The 19,609-nt window shown below is 40.4% G+C and overlaps 1 pseudogene across 1 annotated transcript; it reads left to right on the top strand.

The window, feature by feature from the left end:
- The first annotated feature begins 7,301 nt into the window (after positions 1-7,301).
- Positions 7,302-19,574, top strand: LOC143597394 (protein INVOLVED IN DE NOVO 2-like; annotated as a pseudogene). The gene is made up of 5 exons (XR_013146897.1): positions 7,302-7,374; positions 17,790-18,694; positions 18,775-18,935; positions 19,020-19,088; positions 19,161-19,574. The product of XR_013146897.1 is annotated as a protein INVOLVED IN DE NOVO 2-like (transcript).
- Positions 19,575-19,609: the final 35 nt, after the last annotated feature.

Here is a 19,609-nt window from a genome sequence, read left to right on the forward strand (position 1 = left end):
TAACATATTAAAAACGGGCTGAGACAAAACTTGGGTTGCTTCGAAATGGATCTATATAATAAAAACAAACAAATAGGTTTAACCAATATATTTGGTTCTACGCAAAAACAAATGAACTTTCAGGTTAACGGGTCGTATACGAGTCAATCTGTAAAAGCTCGTGCCGTCTTTAGATTCATGTGTCTGCCACATTATCAGACTCATGTCAAGTCTGACCACCATCCCGTGAAAATAACCCATTTTACACCCTAAAAACTTTAAAAATACTGATTTTCATCTTATTGTCTGCCATTACTCAACTTGAGTAATTATTTAGCAACAATATGAACTATTAAACCATATTTTCAATCAAACATCACATTATTATTAGTTTATTAAATAAGATCACGTAAACAAACTAATCATTGACTACATTAATTAAGCAGCAACTAAGTATATAGCACATGAAAATTTTAGGTGAGATAACTGATGAACTCAGCATCAGTTGCAACTGCACCTTCTGTGATGGCATCCATTTGTTGGATTTTATGGTCGGTTTAGGTCAAGTCAATGCGGACCGAACCGAATTTGACCCGGTAAGAGTTACACCGAGAGTAATGAACACCGAGCCCAAATTAAATTTTTTAATGGGCTAAGACATAATTAACAAAGTTAAATGGTATACTGGGCCTATTTGTTTGATGATTAGGCTTTAAGCCCAATGGGTTCAAGATTAGGTTTAACCTTAATCTTCTAGTATATAAACATCTTATTGTTTATAATTTACTAAACTAACATTATCACAAACAAACCCTAGCCATCATTTTCAGCCGCCGCTGCCACCCCTTGCCGGCGCCGCCAACCTCAGCCGCCAGAAACCACGCCGGTCGCCGGAAATTAAGCAGCCGCCGGATCTGCTGCTGCCGTGTTCCCGGGCTGCTGTTGATGTGCTCCAACCGCTGCCGTCACCTGTTGCTGCTGACTGCCGCCGCGGGAAAAGTTGTCGGAATCTTGTTTGTTATTGTGTCACCGTCTAGCAACGTTTGTTATCTCTCGGTGTCTCACCCGGTTTTGATAACCGAGGTATAAAACCTCAAACTTTAATCTATGGTTGTGATTTATTTATTATTCGTACTCGTATTAGTTGTAATTGGATCCGAGTTCGGGTTTCGGATTCGTTTTAATCATTTATTTTCCGTTGCATTTATGGTTCGTTTTATATATTAATATGGGTCGCAGTTAGACCTGCAATGCTATATGGAATGGATTGCTGGGCCATCAAGAAGGCACAAGTGCGAAAGATGGAGGTAGCAGAAATGAGAATGCTACGCTGGATGTGTGGGCACACAAGGTTAGAAAAAATAAGAAACATTGTGTTTCGAGAGAGATTAGGGGTAGCGAACATATCAGACAAAATAAGAGAGTGGAGATTGAAATGGTTTGGACATGTGAAGAGAAGACAGACGACGAATCCTGTTAGATCCGTAGAAAGCATTACTATAGAGGGGAGAAGGGGTAAAGGACGGCCTAAATTGACTTGGGATGAGAGGATTAGACATGATCTGATAGACCTAAACCTCTCAGAGGACATGGTTGAGGATAGGAATTCTTAGAGAAGTAGAATTAAAGTTAACGATTTTGAAAGAGAAATGAACACTTTAGGGCGTCTAATAACCTTATTCTGGTCACACACAATAATGGTATTTTCTTCCCATATATATATTATTATTATTATTATTATTATTATTATTTGTATTATTATTATTATTTATTATTATTACTATTTACTGTTGAACTTTGATTTCCTTATATTGCCCCATACATATTAGAGCTGGGGGTCTCTCTAGAAGCCACCTCTTTATCCATTGGGATAGAGGTACGGTGTGCCTACATCCCACCCTCCCCAGACCCTACTTATAGCTTTGCTGTTGGTGGGATTTCCCCTCGGTATGATTGATTGATTGATTTATATATTAATATGATTAATATTCATTTAAACGGATCTAATATTTTTAAAACGGGTTAAAATTGTTTTGACCGTTCCGTTCCGAACCACCGTTGAAACCCAACACCATTATGATCTTCTCACTTTTGTTGCTGCTGACTGCTGATACGAGCGCTCCACTCACCGCACCACCGATCATCGCTTTTTTTCTGTACAATCAGGAACACCAATCACATGACTTATACAACCAATCTGGTCCAACCAATCTGACCAGTGAACCAGTAAGACTGGTTAGGCGGTTATAAAAACATTTAAAGTCGTTAACATTTACCCAGTCGCTAGTGTCGCGTACTATCTTAACGCCATACTCCATTCCAACATATACTCCAGATATAGTTCCTGTTAAGGTAGTAATATTAATTTTCAACCTTAATTAAAAATAACCAAACTAGTCATATTATGAAAACTTACCCCAATAAGCTATGTTGCACGGGAACGGGAACGGGAAACTGCAAAACTCAAAAAATCAAGAAACGGGTACGGTACGGGTATGACAAAAAATTATAAAAAAATAAAAATATATATTACATAGGTAATTAATTATTAATAACAAATAAATAAATATATTATTTTTATTTATATATAATGTCATTTAAACATTTTATGTATAAAATTACAAGTTGAGAACCAAATATAAACTAGTCTAGATAGTGAGGGTTAAATGTTAAAATGTACAACCTAATTTAATACTATTTATGTATATGTTAACAAAGTTTAGGGACTAGATGCAAATAATTGAAAGATCAAGGGGTTTAATGTTAAAACCTAAACCTATTACTTAACCTGAAATACTTTAAAATAATCTGGCCGCCTCTTCTTCTTCATTCTTCTTCTTCTTCTTCCATCGGTTTCCGGCGCCAGAATACCGTATGTGGCGTCGGAATTCATCGGATACGTCCCGGAATCGTTTGTTGACCGTCCCCGGCTTTTCGAAACGGTCAACGACCATCCCCAAATATTAGGAAACGGTCAAGAAACGTTTCCTGCCGTCCCCGTCGGCGTTTGCGTCCCCAGCGAGTTTCCGGGACGGGGTACGGCAGGTGGGTCGCGTTTCCGTGCAACCTAGCCAATAAGCACCTTCTTTACACATCTTTTTCAACTGGCATCACAATAGTTCTTATCACTTGTACTTTTCACCAAATATCTGTATCTATAATTGTATCTATAATAACCCAATAAAACAGATAAGTACCAATCTTACCGACTAGGGCTGTCTTCGAGAATTTAGATACATCGGCCGAGCCGAAATAAAAAGGACCCTAGCCTTAACAAGTAATGAAATATATAAGCTAATTTTTTTTAAATGACGCTTAATGTTATCACAATAAATACAGAAACATATATTATTAAATGTAATAACTAACGATTAACCAATGATTTGTGAAACTCTCCTAACATTGGATAAAAAAATAGCTTGGTCCTTAGTGGTTGGCTTGGTCAACCGTAGAGGAGCCTGGTGGTCAACAATGAACCGCTAGTGGTTGTCGGTTGGGTTAGTCATTGTTTAGGTTTTGTTCAACATTGGCAAAGAATGAAGCAAGCAAAAAAGGAATTTCAATCGACAACTATTTCTTTTAATTTAAATTGGGAGTTTATTTACTCCCTCCGTCACATTATAAGTGTCCATGTTTGAAAAACACAGTTTAAAATTGATTGAATGATTATTTTGTTTTTACCAAATGACAATAATGTCCTTAAAAAGTGGGTCCATCAAAATTTATTAATTAAAAGAGTTATTAATTAATTGATAAATTAATAATTATAAATATATATATTAATTAATATTTTATTAATTTATAGTAGAATACTTAGTTTACAAACACTTTTCAAGCTTCCACTTAATTATTGTATACAATGCATGTATATCAAATGAACGGCCTAATTTGAAAGAAACCTTCAATCTCCCACCTTATTATGCTTCTTGTGTTCAATGTATCACTTTATGGATATTAAAAATATTTTCTATATAAATACAATATCAAAATAGGTTAACACAAACAAATCATACACACAACATGGCTTCCCATCTTAAAGGTGTGAAAAAAACAACAATTACAGACGAGATTCAAAGAGCATTATGAGAGACGAGATTCAAGGGGAAATTGATTTCAACAAAAGACAATTGAGTCATTTTTCAAGAAACCTTCATAAATCATTCATGTAATATGCTATATATAAGGAATTATTAATTTATATTTTATATGGGGTCTAAAGAAATTAACAACAATGTATTATCTTATAATTTTAGCGAGTTGTTAATTTAGCACCCTATGCCAAGTCGGGACCGTCAAAAAATATTATCTTAGAGAGTTTATTAAATAATCGAGTATTAATTTATTGAGTTTCTACTGTATATGGATATGTGTTTTGATTAATGCTTGGAAAAAATCAATATATGTAGTGAAGCGTCAATCCGCTACACATGGTTTTACTGGTCATGATCTTAAAGATAAAGACAAGTTATTATTAGATGTTTTGATAAACAAATAAACTACAAGTCAAACTGGTATTAAAACTTTTGCGTTATGATGTGTTAAATCACAATAAAAACTAACGCTTTTGAAACTTTATATATATAATCTTTCACACTTCGCGTCTCATCGGACCACGAAATAATTAGAAAAAAGCAAAATCTCTATGAAAACCAACTCATATATTGGTATTGACTTTTTCGAATAAAGATAAAAACATCGAATTTCTAAAGGTAAAAGAGTTATAAGGAAACTATGCTAAATTATTATTAAAAAAAGAGTACCCTACAAATATACAATAAAAATAAGAATAGTGAGATTGAATCAAATTCACTAATCTTAAATTTAGATAGTGAAGATTAATTTAACAATAAAAATTAATGAGAATGATATAAAGGTAATAACCCACTTATGATGACTTTCACTCTCCACGTGTCAATTCATCAATCATTTTAGAACGTTTATAATTTTTTCATACAACATTTTATTTAGAATTTTTTTACCATAATAACAAGCGTTTTTTATCTTTAATATGAATATCATATTGTTATATATAAAAAAAAGTTAGTTGGTTTTTTATATTGTGTTATTTGGTTCTCCATTATACTTTTTAATTGAGTTTTTCTATGCATTATGTTATAGATTTTGGTAATTATTTTTTTAATTGATACTCATTTTAAAGATAAAAATTAAAACAAAGATTACATCATTGTGTCTTTTTGTTTGTTATTGTGTCTTTCTGTTCAACATTTGTCTTTCTACTTATCATTGTGTTTTAGTCATTATGCTCAACATTCATTTAAGTGGAGAAAAATAACATTATGCTCATTATGTATTACGTTCAAGTCATTGTGTAATATGTAGATTCCATTGTGTTTTGTGTTTCAAGTAATTGTGTTTTATGTATTTACCATTGTGTCTTACGTTTGAGGCCATTGTGTTATATGTATTCAATATTGTGTTTTGCGTTTCAAGTTATTATGTAATATGTATTCATCATTGTGTTTTATGTATTAGATAATTTGTTGGTATTTATCATTATATTTACATATTATTACACAGCGGTGTATTAATATTAAAATAAACATAATGATCAGTTGAAAGACATAAAGACGAAAAAAACACATTGACAACACAGAAAGATACAATGATAAAAAAGACACAATGGAAAGCAAAAAGACACAATACTGTTCTTTTTTATTATTTTTATATAACAAAATAATACTCATATTAAAGATAAAAAACGCTTGTTATTATGGTGAATTTTATTTTTTTAAAATATCATATGAAAAAGTTATAAACGTTTAAAAATGATGGGGGATTAGCATGTGACTTGCATGCGAAGAGAGAAGAGAAAATGTGTATTATTAATTTTATACCATTTTTTCTTTGGTTCCTACTTGACACATGTCAATTTATTATGGTTTTTCACACTTCTTATTTTTGTTGGTCTTTTTAAAATAACTCAACCCTATTAAGAAATCTAAAAGATATTTTAAGATGATTTATGTTAATAAAGAAAAGTATTGGCTTCATACAATCCTAACTATGTTCGATTGACATGTATAAGTCTCGGATATTGAAATAACAAAAAATAATCTCAACTATGCATGTGGGAGCAAAGTTAACGGAAACTTAACCAGTCGTTAGCTTTTAGTGACGTGGCCGATGACTTGTCTCTTAACCAGCTGACCGGGGCGATGAGTTGGCATTAACCGGCTGATAGGGACGATGAGTTGTCATTAATTACAAATGAGCGAAAACCTAATGATCATAGGTGAAAACCAGCTTGTTGAAACAATTGGGCCAATGTGGTGATGGGATTTGCGGTGAAGATGGCCGGAGATGATGAAACCCTTAACAATGTCTTGTGCGGAAAAACCCATAGAAAAGAGTATGAAGTATAAACCCATATAATTGTTCGTTGTTTAAAAAAGGGTACCCGCCATTTGAGCTCGTGTATGAAGTATAAACATCCTTTAATTTTTAAAGTGACACATCTATTCCTTCATCTTATCAATTAGTTATCCTCAATTTTGATAAACACAACTACATACATCATATATCAAGTTAAATTATATTTAACATCTCTACCTCACCTTCTCTCCGGTTTTTAAACTCTTAGATGCATTGTGAAGACGTGTTAAATTGAATTTTGTTAATAAATATACAAGGTTTTGAATATTGGTCTATTTACATATACGAATCTATGAGATTACTACGACTTAATTAAGAATCATAATCACTTGACTAAATAATACTCTTATCGAAAGAAAATAGAAAAATTAGTAGTGAAAATAATTAAATAATTTTATAGTAAGCATATGTGTGTTATAAATATGTACTCCTTAAAAGTGTTTTTCTTTGTCTATTTATAGGTGAATAATTCCCAGATTAAATTTGAGCATCTAATTTTTATCTTTGATAATTTTAAAAGATATTTTTCTTACAACGATTTCACCACCCTCATCTAATGTATTTATAACGGGAGAGGGCTGTATTTAAAACACAAAAATACCGTTGTAGAAAAACAATATACGAAGTAGATTCTAGTATTAAATATTTTGATTTGGATAACTTATTCTTTGTGTATTATCATAGAATAAAATAATTTAGAATTTACAAACTTTTAGTGGTATCTCATGATTAATGAGTAACGAGACAAAGCAGCAACAGATTTTGTCTCTTTTACGTCCTGGTTATTCCACGTCAGCGGAAGGTATCCAATCAGGTGGTGGTATATTATTATGGGAAGACCATCACCATTTTCATCTCCGTACTGTTATTATTCCTTCCTTGTTTATAAATAAATCATTCATTCACTGCAAATCCAATCCTCTAAACCCTAATCATCAAAATCAGCCTCTAAATCCTACATTCGAACCTACTTGAAGCTTCTGGATTGATACATACGGTAAGGTATACTTACTCGTCTATTTTGTGCTGCTTTATATGAATGGAACAGAGTATTATTATACGTAATCTGCAACCTAGATCGAAATGTCATCCGATTTCAGTATAATTTGTAGCTGATGATCGTGTTAATAACGATTCAAAAACCTAGGGTTTAAGTTTGTGGTTTCAAATCTCTAATCGTCGTTTCTGTTCGTTTTTAATGGAACAGAGCTTCCGTCAACTGTTTTACGTTCCTTCCTAATCTATTCATCACTATTTTGGTATCTGAAGAGGTAGGTCCCAGCAGAGCTCAGTTGGACCCGCAAAACTCACCTTGAAGAGGGACGTCTGCGCAAAGACCAACTGGATCCGCAGGACCCACCATGCTCAGAGAGATGAAGACCTTACGCGCAGTACGCCAGCTGTTCCCGCAGGAAAAGCCTCCCAATGGTGAAGTACCCCGCCTGTTCCCGCAGCTGCGGATACAAGCCATCAGGGAAGGCTACCCGCACTAATAGTAAGGCTACACGCACAAGGCACTAACTCTTAATAATTCAGTAATGTCACCTAAAGAAGGAATGAGCAAGGCGGGAATACTCCCGTCCAAATGAGCCAGTCCGTACGCTTCTGGAAGATCTTTTGTACTATACCTGCCAAGGTATGGACAAAATAGACAAGATCTGACCAAAACAGTCCATGAACCAATCACAGGGTGACAGCTCACCGACAACAGTACGAGGAGGAGCACGCTCTAGTACAAAATGTCACTATCAGCCGCTGCCTACCCACCAACCCTCATCGTGGCACGTACATAGCCTGTAGTTGGTGGAAAAGGAATAGTACACAGCCGGCCATGTCACTATCAGCCGCTGCCTACCCACCAACCAGCATGGCACGTACGTAGCCCACAGTTGGTGGAAAAGGAATATTATACAGCTGGCTGTACCTGCTTGGAAACCTACCTTCGGCTATAAATACTCCAACACCTTGGAACGGTAGGGATATCACATCTTATCACATATCATCTGATATTATCTTATCTAGCTATTTCTCTTAATATACACTTATATTCAGAGCAATCTAGTATGATTCTCACGCCGGAGGGTGGTCACAAGGAGGTACCCCCCCCCCCTTCTCAGTGACGAGCTCACGGTGTCTGTTTTGCAGGTCATCAGAAGAATAACCATCTTTGCCGGACCTAACCCTCGTGGGAAACATCTACTTAACCCTAAGATTATCCTTAATGTGCCGGGGTCACTTAGTGTTTCTTCATTGGCGCCATCCGTGCATAAAAGCTAGAACTAATTTTCTCAGTTTTTTCAAAACCTCTGGAAAGATGGTTAAGGTTACTCCGGTACCAAGGCCAGCGAGTGACCAAGAAACCCCGGTAACCACAACCCCAGCTACTGGGGGGAACACCGGCGAGTACACAATTTTTACGAACACTACCCCGGTTACCCAAGCCGGGGCAAGTGCAGTAACAATCCTTCACTGGGATTCACCGATACCCAGTTGGAGAGACAACAGACGAGGCTCCCCCGCCAAACACTTGATCAAGTTAAAGCGTGGGCGGAAGCACGTCAGAAGGAATTCCAAGCTGAGTTGGATGAACGCTTACGTTCACTCCAACAGGCTGACGAATTCGGAAGCACTCGACAACAGCTCAACATGAGCAATGAGTGCGAGTACTTGGACGATGATTGGGAGGAGTCCGACAGTGACGCAAACCCTCGTCATAGGGCGAAAGGGAAGCGCAAGGAAACGGATTCCAACCGAGAAGAAATTTTGGAGAAACCTTCAAACCAAGGAACGCGGGGGGAAACCCACGTGACTTCTCCAAAACCTTTAGACCAACTGTTGCAAATGCGGGAACATCCAAGTTTGCAAGGGACATTGCGGAAGCAATCGCCCCGAAGAGTGCCAAACAGATGTCCAACATCGGCACTTATGATGGTATATCCGACCCAGACGATCACTTGAACAGATTCATAGCGGGGGCAACCGTCAGCAACTGAACGGAACCCACGTGGTGTTATATGTTCCAGATGACGCTGGTTGGAGCGGCCAGGGCGTGGTTTGATCGTTTACCAGTCCACCACATCTATGATTGGGCGGACTTCCAACACAAGTTCAGCCAGCACTTCAGTCAACAGAGGAAATATACTGAAGAGCAGTGGACGATCCTCAACTGCGTTAGAGAGGAGGATGAATCTTTACTAGACTTCATCACTCGCTTCAACTCGAAGAAGCTGAGTCTGGGCACCATAAGCGAAGATCTTGTTCGCGCCGCTTTCATCCAGGGCGCCGAATACCCAGAGCTTATCCGCACATTGACGGGTAAAGACGGCATGCCATCCACATGGGATGCCATCATGTCAGCAGCTAAACGCTTTGCGGAAACGGAGAAGCAACTGGGTAGAGATCTTCCCCAGAGCACAAACCTCTACACCCAGAGGACGAGAGAAAATAACGTTCATACCGCCCGACAAAACAAAAAGAGGAAGCTTGGTATTTGGCAGTCAAGGGTAAACTTTGACACCTCATCCAGCTCTCGCCCTCTCTTAGGAGGAAAGGACAACATGCAGTCGTCGAACCGGAATCCCAGATGGACGCCACTCACCAAAAGTGTCACCGAAATACTTGCCACCGAGAGGCTCCCATGGCCAAAGGCTCCAATAATCCGACAGCGTCACAACGCTGATCAGAGCAAGTCCTGTGACTTCCACGGGACAAAAGGTCACACCACTGAGGAATGCATATCCTTGAAAGACATCGTCGAGACATTTGTCAGAGATGGGAAACTCACACACCTCGTGGCGTAATGGACGCTAAGCAAGCTAATGCGTGTAGAACCCCAGTTGGGGAAAACACGAATGAAACTGCAGCTTCAATGTTGGAGACTACATACTGCGTAAACAACGAGATTCCGAACCAGGCGCATATCGGCTCGAAAGGCTCGATGGCACCCCCATCCCAAGAACATGGAAGGGAGCTCAATTACACAAGCTGCATGTAGATCAATTCCAAACTTGTAAAGAAAAGGCCTAGAGCCACTTCTAATGGAAATGATTCTCCTTATCACATTGACGCTGATAGTCTTACATTTACTTATGATCTGACCACACTGATATGCCGGTATTCACCGCATAAATAAGTGGGAAAGTAAGTCGTTGCGTGTGGAAGGCGGCAAAACCCGCATAAACACAAAAAAAGGTAAAAATTTCTAAGGAAAAGATGAGGAAAACCTTCACGCAGGTCAGTTATGGGTGAAGTTTGGTCATCCCACTAAATGAAAGTGACGGTCCTACCCGCACAATCATGATAGAGGAAACTGAACATTAACCTATTGACAACCACGCGTCGAAAGGTTAACTTATTCAAAACACTTAGAAAATTTCTAAAAAGATGAGGAAAACCTTCACGCAGGTCAGTTATAGGTGAAGTTTGGTCATCCCACTAAATGAAAGTGACGGTCCTTCCCGCACAATCATGATAGAGGAAACTGAACATTAACCTATTGACAACCGCGCGTCGAAAGGTTAACTTATTCAAAACACTTAGAAAATTTCTAAAAAGATAAGGAAAACCTTCACGCAGGTCAGTTATAGGTGAAGTTTGGTCATCCCACTAAATGAAAGTGACGGTCCTACCCGCACAATCATGATAGAGGAAACTGAACACTAACCTATTGACGACCACGCGTCGAAAGGTTAACTTATTCAAAACACTTGGAAAATTGCTTAGTTAAACTAAAGTATGCATGAGCGAATCATATATTGTTTATGAGGCAAAACAAGTGCCAAATTAAACTATAATATGCATGAGCAAGTCATATAACGTTTATAAAGCAAGTCGTTAAGTGAAAGTGACGGTCCTACCCGCACAAACATTTATATTTCATAAAAAATTCAAACATTACAAGAATGGCCAGGTATCTACCCGCCTACAGTAATGTAAATCTATCCTAACGGTGGGAAGGGATCTCAAGGTTCAAACTTCAGGACCACTCACCCCAAACCCACTTGAACCCGCACCATCAGTTGGCTGTGGCGGTTCAAGGAAAGCCTTGAGAATAGTTAGCCCATCATCAGCAGCAGCAATTTCGTTCACCTTCTCCACCACTGGATGCGGGAAGGCAGCATACTGGTTCACTGCTTGGTCGTAAGCAGCTTCAGTGTCCCCGTCATAAAGAGGGAAGTTGGAAGGCGGGATGCCCTTCTCAACAAACCCCAGACCAAGCAGAAAACCAGCATTTTCCCCATCCTCATGGGAAGCGTTGAGGGCTGCGCTCATGGCATCGTCATAAGATGTGTTCGTGAAGATCCGATGCACAACCTACAAAAAAATATATATATATATATGTATCAAAAACTTTTCTAAGTATAAAGAAAAGCATAAAGATATTATGAAGCTACGCATACCTGCGACAACGCTTCTCGTAGAAGCCATTCCTTGGTGATCAGAGCTTCCTGGAGGGCAGCTTGAGCTTAGTCACGGGCGCGTTCGGCTTCATTTTTGTTAAGGTTGGCAAGCAACACTTCCTTAGCAGCAGCCTCTTCAACTCCCTTCAGCTTACGCTCAGTGCGGTCAAGTATACCCTTTTGGTCCAGGAGCTCTTGGAGTTTCTTGGCATCTTCTAAAGCCAAAGCATCATGAGCCTGCTGAAGCCTCTCTAGTTTGGCTTTAAGCTCCTCATTCTCAGCGCGCAGAGGCTCAGCAATGGCTTCAGCTTTGGTGGCCCTATCGGTCGCGTTCCGCGCAGTTTCCTTAGCCAACCTAAGCTGTTCGTTAATAGCTTGGGTAGCCTTGGAACGGGCCTCGAGCCGGGCCTGAACTTCAACCTCGAGGGCCTTGAAGGCCTTTTCCTTCTCCGCAGCAATGACGGCAAGTCTCCTGTTCTCCTCCCGGATAGCCCGCGCCTGAGCCACTTCCTGGCTACGCGCCGTCTTTAACTTGTCGTTTTCACGACAAAGCAACTCGATGCGCGGCTGCATCCGGGCAAGGAGGATTCAGAGCTCATTCGTTAGCCTACCCTCTTGGTAGCTAGACATGGCCTCCCCCAACGCACCACTTGGGGCTGCGTGACGCGCCCACTCGACGCAGTCCACAGCCGTTCGAAGGGTTGTTCCCCGGCGGATGTTCCACCGTGGAACGTGTACACCTCATTGGAATCCGAAACTGTAAAAACAAAAAACTGTTAGGAAAAAATGATATATAAAAAAAAAGATAAGAGGCCAAAATAACCCTACGCACCTGTAGGGTCGAGCACATGCCGGTAGCCGCCAAACCCATCACCCGAACCTAAGGGATATCCATCCAAGAGGTCAGGCAAATGGGAAGGAGGCAGAGATTGGCTAGAAGCCCCAACCCTGAACATACCTGATGAACCGGCCGGGGACGAGGTAGTCGACAGTGCCGGAAGCACGGTTGAAGCCGCCGCGGTAGAGACCATCGGAGGTGAACTCACTAGAGGTGAACTCACAACCGTGGCCGCCGCTGCGGAGGAGACCGCAGAAAAAATCACCGCCGGCTCAGTGAAGGATGCAGTGAATATGGCACTGACAGCCGGCGGAGATGACGTCACAATTGGAACAGTTGCCTCAACGGGATGAGCAACTGAACCAACACTGCAAACAGGCGCAGCTGCCTGGGTCATCGCCTCGGGTAGGTTGACCAAACCTACCGTCGTGGGTCCAGAACTGCTCCTTCCCGCACCACTTTGGAATGCGGTTGCATCCACGCCTGCACGAAGACAAGATATATAAGTATGATGGCGGAAAGATATGCAGTTAAGCTGAATATAATTTATACTTACGAGTTTTCTTGAGCTTGAAGGTTCTGACAGGCGGGGACGAACCCGATGGAACTGGCCTCTTCACGCCAGTCACCGTCGTAGAACTTGGTTGCTTGGAGGTGACAGCTGTCTCAACCTCCGAGACAATTGTCTCACCACCACCAGGGTTCCCCACCGCCTCCTCACTTTCGGTCTCCGAGTCGGACCGATTTCCCTGATCGGCGGTGGAGGCGACCTTCGCCTTGCCCTTCACGCCGGCAGCTTTCTTCTTCCTCAAGGCCCTTCTGCGGATCCCTCATCAGAAGATGATAAAATTAGGGAAACTCCAGCAGAGGTTTGAGCATGAAGAGGGCGAGGGTTAAAGAATCCCTTACCTGGCCGCGTGGCGCTCAAAATCTTGTGGCCCGGCGGGTTGACCTCCACGAACCTATCCGCCGTTTGCTCCAAAATGGGCAACTCGTTCTCGTCGAGATCACGAGTACCCAGTCGAGCAGAACCACCAGTCTCCCGCGGTTGCAGAAGCGATTGCAAGTTGTTTCCCTCTAAAAATAAAAGAGAAACAGTTAGAAGAAAAACCCTAAATCAGCAAAAAAGACGGAGCATACCGTAGGGAGTAGAATTCAAACCGTATTCGAGGATGATAGGTACTTGCGGCGTCCCAGAACCGGCATCCTTACATACCCGGCTCATCCCAAGCATCACCATCCCAGACTCCGCAAAGCGGTATACCGGAGTCAGGATCTGGGAGATCTTGGTAAACCATTCAGTCTCCTGGTAGTTGGAGGCGTGAAGGTTGGGGAGTGCTCTCCCGTTCTTGAACGCCATCGCTATGGGGATGATGCGAGCGGAGATATAGAAAAACTCCCGCTTCCAAGACCGAAGACTGCGCTCGGTAGCGCAGATCTTCAAACCCTTGATCCGAGTGACCAAGGTATACCAACCCTGGATGCACCTCCAGGAATAGAAGGTCATTAGGCAGTCGACGCGGGGCTCAACGCCCAGAATGTGGCACACCCATTCAAAGTGGCGAACCTTTGCGATCGCCATCGGATGCACCTCCGTCAAATGTACACCGTGTTTCTCCAGAACACGGTATACGAACTTCGTTAATGGGAACCTGAGATTCCCATATATGAAGGATGAGGCATAAACCCCTATCTTACCCTTGGGGGCATCATACACCGTCTGGTGAGGCTCCGGAAACTCAGGCTCGTAAGGATCGAGCATGAACTTCTTGACGATATAGTTGTATAGATCGACAGAGAGAGCACACTGGCACTCGCCAGCAGTACTCTTGTCGTCCTTGGCAGACGCGGACATCGGGTTCTCAGGGTATACGTCGGACTCTTCGGCAATAACCTCAGGATCATGAGTAGAAGACATTTTGGAGGTATGAAAGAGAACGATTTCAGGAGAATGCTCGACGGAAAAGTTAGAGTATTCGCCAGAAATCGTTTAGAAGAAGAAGAGTGAAGTGAAGGTGTGAATTAAGATACACTCTCTCCCCCTTTATATACTCATCGCAATGAATGCGATGAATTTAATGCGGAGGAGAGAGAAAGCGCAGGCGCAAGGAGACGATGACACGTGGAAAGCAAGCTGGCAACAGCTGTCGACAGGACGCGTGCCGAAAACTCGCGCCCACGCGCCTGAAAAAGCGTCTGGAATGACCATATACTGTCACGTCGCCATACTTCCTGCACGTCCTGAAACTGTCAGAAGAAACCGTCGGACGACGCTAACGTCGCTTCAACAGTTTGGACTGTTCTTATCCTTTCACCAACTCTTCGAATTTCAAAAAGATTCAAAAAGATTCAAAGATTCAAAAATAAGAGGGAATATACCCCCTTACCTTGGAAAGCGAGAAACCATAAGACGAATGCGGGTACAGTGTCAAGGCGAAACCCTTCACATACTTAGCACTTGCAGGGAATCGAAGCTAACAAGATACCTTGGTAACCAAGAAACCGTAAGACAAGTGCGGGTACAGTGTCAAGGCGAAACCCTTCACATACTTAGCACATGCAGGGAATTGAAGCCAAGAATACCTTGGAAATCAAGAAACTATAAGACGAGTGCGGGTACAGTGTCAAGGCGAAACCCTTCACATACTTAGCACCTGCAGGGAATTGAAGCCAAGAATACCTTGGAAATCAAGAAACTATAAGACGAGTGCGGGTACAGTGTCAAGGCGAAACCCTTCACATACTTAGCACTTGCAGGGAATTGAAACCAAGAAGGATCTTCTGGGCCATGCTTGTGGAAAGGGAAATAACATCCCCGCATAGCGGGAACGTTGAGAACTAGATTGTTTGAAGCTCCAAGATGGAATTGGTTGTTAACATAATTGATCACTATGTCTAAAACTACCAAAACCTCGTGGAGAATCTACACAAGTGAAACTCAACGCTCCTGACTTGCGAGGAGGTTACACACCTACCCGCATCATACCCAAAGATCAAGCAGAAAAGTCGGGAATTTCTGCACGTGACATTAGGAAAACCGCGGGAAGAATCCCCACGGAAAACCTTAAAACTAAAAACCCTTTTCAAAACCCCTTGCTTAAGTTCAAAAGTTCACCTCATTAACAATTCATGAGAAGAACAATGGACTGGGGGGACTTGAAGAGGTAGGTCCCAGCAGAGCTCAGTTGGAATTGCAAGACTCACCTTGAAGAGGGACGTCTGCGCAAAGACCAACTGGATCCGCAGGACCCACCATGCTCAGAGAGATGGAGACCTTACGCGCAGTACGCCAGCTGTTCCCGCAGGAAAAGCCTCCCAATGGTGAAGTACCCCGCCTGTTCCCGCAGCTGCGGATTCAAGCCATCAGGGAAGGCTACCCGCACTAATAGTAAGGCTACACGCACAAGGCACTAACTCTTAATAATTCAGTAATGTCACCTGAAGAAGGAATGAGCAAGGCGGGAATACTCCCGCCCAAATGAGCCAGTCCGTACGCTTCTGGAAGATCTTTTGTACTATACCTGCCAAGGTATGGACAAAATAGACAAGATCTGACCAAAGCAGCCTATGAACCAATCACAGGGTGACAGCTCACCGACAACAGTACGAGGAGGAGCACGCTCTAATACAAAATGTCACTATCAGCCGCTACCCACCAACCCTCATCGTGGCACGTACATAGCCTGTAGTTGGTGGAAAAGGAATAGTACACAGCCGGCCATGTCACTATCAGCCGCTGCCTACCCACCAACCAGCATGGCACGTACGTAGCCCACAGTTGGTGGAAAAGGAATATTATACAGCTGGCTGTACCTGCTTGGAAACCTACCTTCGGCTATAAATACTCCAATACCTTGGAACGGTAAGGATATCACATCTTATCACATATCATCTGATATTATCTTATCTAGCTATTTCTCTTAATATACACTTATATTCAGAGCAATCTAGTCTGATTCTCACGCCGGAGGGTGGTCACAAGGAGGTACCCCCCCCCCCCTTCTCAGTGACGAGCTCACGGTGTCTGTTTTGCAGGTCATCAGAAGAATAACCATCTTTGCCGGACCTAACCCTCGTGGGAAACATCTACTTAACCCTAAGATTATCCTTAATCTGCCGGGGTCACTTAGTGTTTCTTCAGTATCATTTCTAGTTGATGATCATCTCGTCGTTATAGCTATAACTTTAGGCGATTTTGTTAATACATTTGATATTTGATGCGTTCTTAAGTATTATAAACACATATTCGCCTTATTCTTAGGCGATTTTGTTATTGTTTTGGTTCTGTTCTGTTGACTTGAATGTTAGACATTTGGATATACGAATGTTTGAAAATCTTTACTGTATCTCTAAGCTTTGATTTTCTAACTCTGTATATCCCTAATTTTATTACTCTGCTTTGCTCATAATCTGATTCTGATGGTGTGTTTATATGTATGTTTTTAAATATGAGTATTGTGTATGTGTAAATCTGTGTTCATGATTTAGATGTATGGATACTGGATGATATAGTTTTGTTTCTTCATGTTCTGCTTGTGATGATTTTGGAGATTCAAATCTTACTGTTAAACATCAAATCGATAGATGAATCGTTGGTTGATCTAAATCAGTGTGGTTGTATCAACTTTTAGAGGTTATGATGTGTAATTTGAAGGATAGATGTTATGTTGTTTGAAGAATTAAGTTTTTGAGTTGGGGTGGTTAACGAATGTGGAAATCTTGATAAAAGGTTCTTGATACTTTTTTTAGTTTATCAGTAATAATTTGAAAAGATACTTTTTGAGTGTTACTTGTCAACTTTCTTTGCTCTTTTGGTTTCTCTGTTTTTGCTGTTTATTATTCTTGTTGTCACGCTTTATGTTATCTGATTTACTCACTTTATATGGCTTGTCTCACACTCAACCTATGAGTAGGATTTACAGGTTACCTTTGTTTGTTTTTCATCCACATCGATTTCTCTAGGGAGAATCGAGTTTGAGTATTTGTTTGTGTTGTTGACATGTTGTTGCTGTTGTTAATCTGTTGATTATTCTATCTTATATACAATGTTTTCCTGCTACTGATATTTTTGTAATGGATCAAAAGAGTTGAAATAACTGTTAATATCAAGCTCTTGGTTGATGGTTTTATGTTAGAAGTGATTTCACGTTTCTCATTTGTTGTGTTTGATAAATTGCAAGATTGGTTTACAATGAATCAGAGAGGAAAAGACACAAGCACAATGGATCCTGACTTTGAGGAGTACAAACACAAGTATTACAAACAACTAAGAGAGTCTCGATTCAAAGACAAGCTTTCAAAGAGGACTGTAAAATGTCCCATTTGTCCCGACGCAGAGACTACAGCTATAGTGACCTCCTCAGACACGCAAACCGGATTGTACAAGAATCAAGAAGTGCAACTTTTAAAGAAAAAGCCCGACACATGGGATTAACCGAGTACATGGAGATGAACTCTCCTACTCAAATCAACCGTCTTGAATCACCGAGTAAAATCAATTCAAAGCAAAACGTTAATGATGAGCTACTCGTTTGGCCTTGGATGGCTGTGGTGGCTAACCTTCCTATTGAAATTAAGGACGGTAAATATGTAGGCGACACTGCTAGAAAGCTATAAGATGAGTGGGTCAAACAAGGTTACCACCCAGACAAAGTCCATCCTTTGTGGAACTGGAAAGGTTTCTCAGGTCTTGCTGTAGTTGGATTTGGTAAAAACTGGGATGGATTTAGTCATATGATGGTGTTTGTGAAGGCAATTGAGGTTAACAAACACTGAAGAAAAGATTGGTTTGATAGGGAAAGATGCGAAGATGATAAGTTGTATGCGTGGATTGCAACCGATGAAGATTATAAGTCACATGGTCTTGTTGGTGATTATTTAAGAAAGCATGGTGATTTGAAGACTGTTACTGATGTTCAAGACGAAGAAAAAGTGAAAAATTCAAAGCTAGTTATGGGGTTGAAAACTTTGATAGAAGAAAAGGGTAAAAAAAGTGAAGAGATCATGAGAAAAATAAGCAAAACTGAAATGGAAATGGCCACTGCTATAAAATAGAAGGAACTGATCACTGAGAACTACAATACAGGTATTAGTTTCTAGTTTCTAGATTGTTTCTTGAAGTTACAGTTAATCAATTAAATGAGTAATACTTTATTCTTGGTTTAGAGATGAAAATGATGCAAGAAAAGGCCAATTATCAGCTTAAAAGAATCGCAATTGAGCATGAACTAAGCAAGGTGTCACTGGAAGCGTGTGAGAAAGAATTAAGAGAACGTGAAGCTATAAACGAAACTGAGCAAAAGAAGCTTGACTATGAGAAGATGATGGTGATAACTGAAACTGATAATGTGTTAACTATGTTTTTTTAAGTGTTAAAATGGTATTATTATTCTTTTTTTCCCCTTTTGCAGAATGAAAAGGCAATTATGGAGCAAAAGAAGGCAGATGAGAGAATGCTGGAGTTAGCTGAGGAACAGAATGTTTGTCACATAGTTTTTTTCTTAAATCATGTTTTTCGATTATTTATATATTTAACCTAAATAATATGGCAGAGGGAAAAAGAAAAGGTGCACCAGAAAATCATTGAGCTGCAAAAGAAGCTTGATGAAAAGCAACGGCTGGAGCTGCAAATTGAGCAAATGAAGGGAGCTTTAGAAGTGATGAAACACATGAGTGGTGGAGATATTGAAGCAAAGAAGAAAATGGAGTCATTTCAAGAAAATTTAAAAGAAAGCGAAGAGGAACTTGAACACTTAGAAGCACTTAATCAAGCGTTAATAATCAAAGAAAGATCAAGCAATGATGAATTGATGGATGCCCGAAAACTACTCATTTCTGTGAGTTTGGTTTCTTTCCTTCTGATGTTTATGTAGTTATGAATGTTTAAATGCTTATTTACATTTTTACCCTTATTCATTTGAACAGAGTTTAGGGAAAAGTGCTGCTGGCGGCCCACATATTGGTGTGAAGAGAATGGGAGATCTTGATGAAAAGCCGTTTA

The sequence above is a fragment of the Bidens hawaiensis genome, unplaced genomic scaffold (genome assembly GCF_021521415.1).
Source record: "Bidens hawaiensis isolate Kalapana, Puna unplaced genomic scaffold, B.hawaiensis_p1.1 tig00048220_1, whole genome shotgun sequence".
Lineage (NCBI taxonomy): Eukaryota > Viridiplantae > Streptophyta > Magnoliopsida > Asterales > Asteraceae > Bidens > Bidens hawaiensis.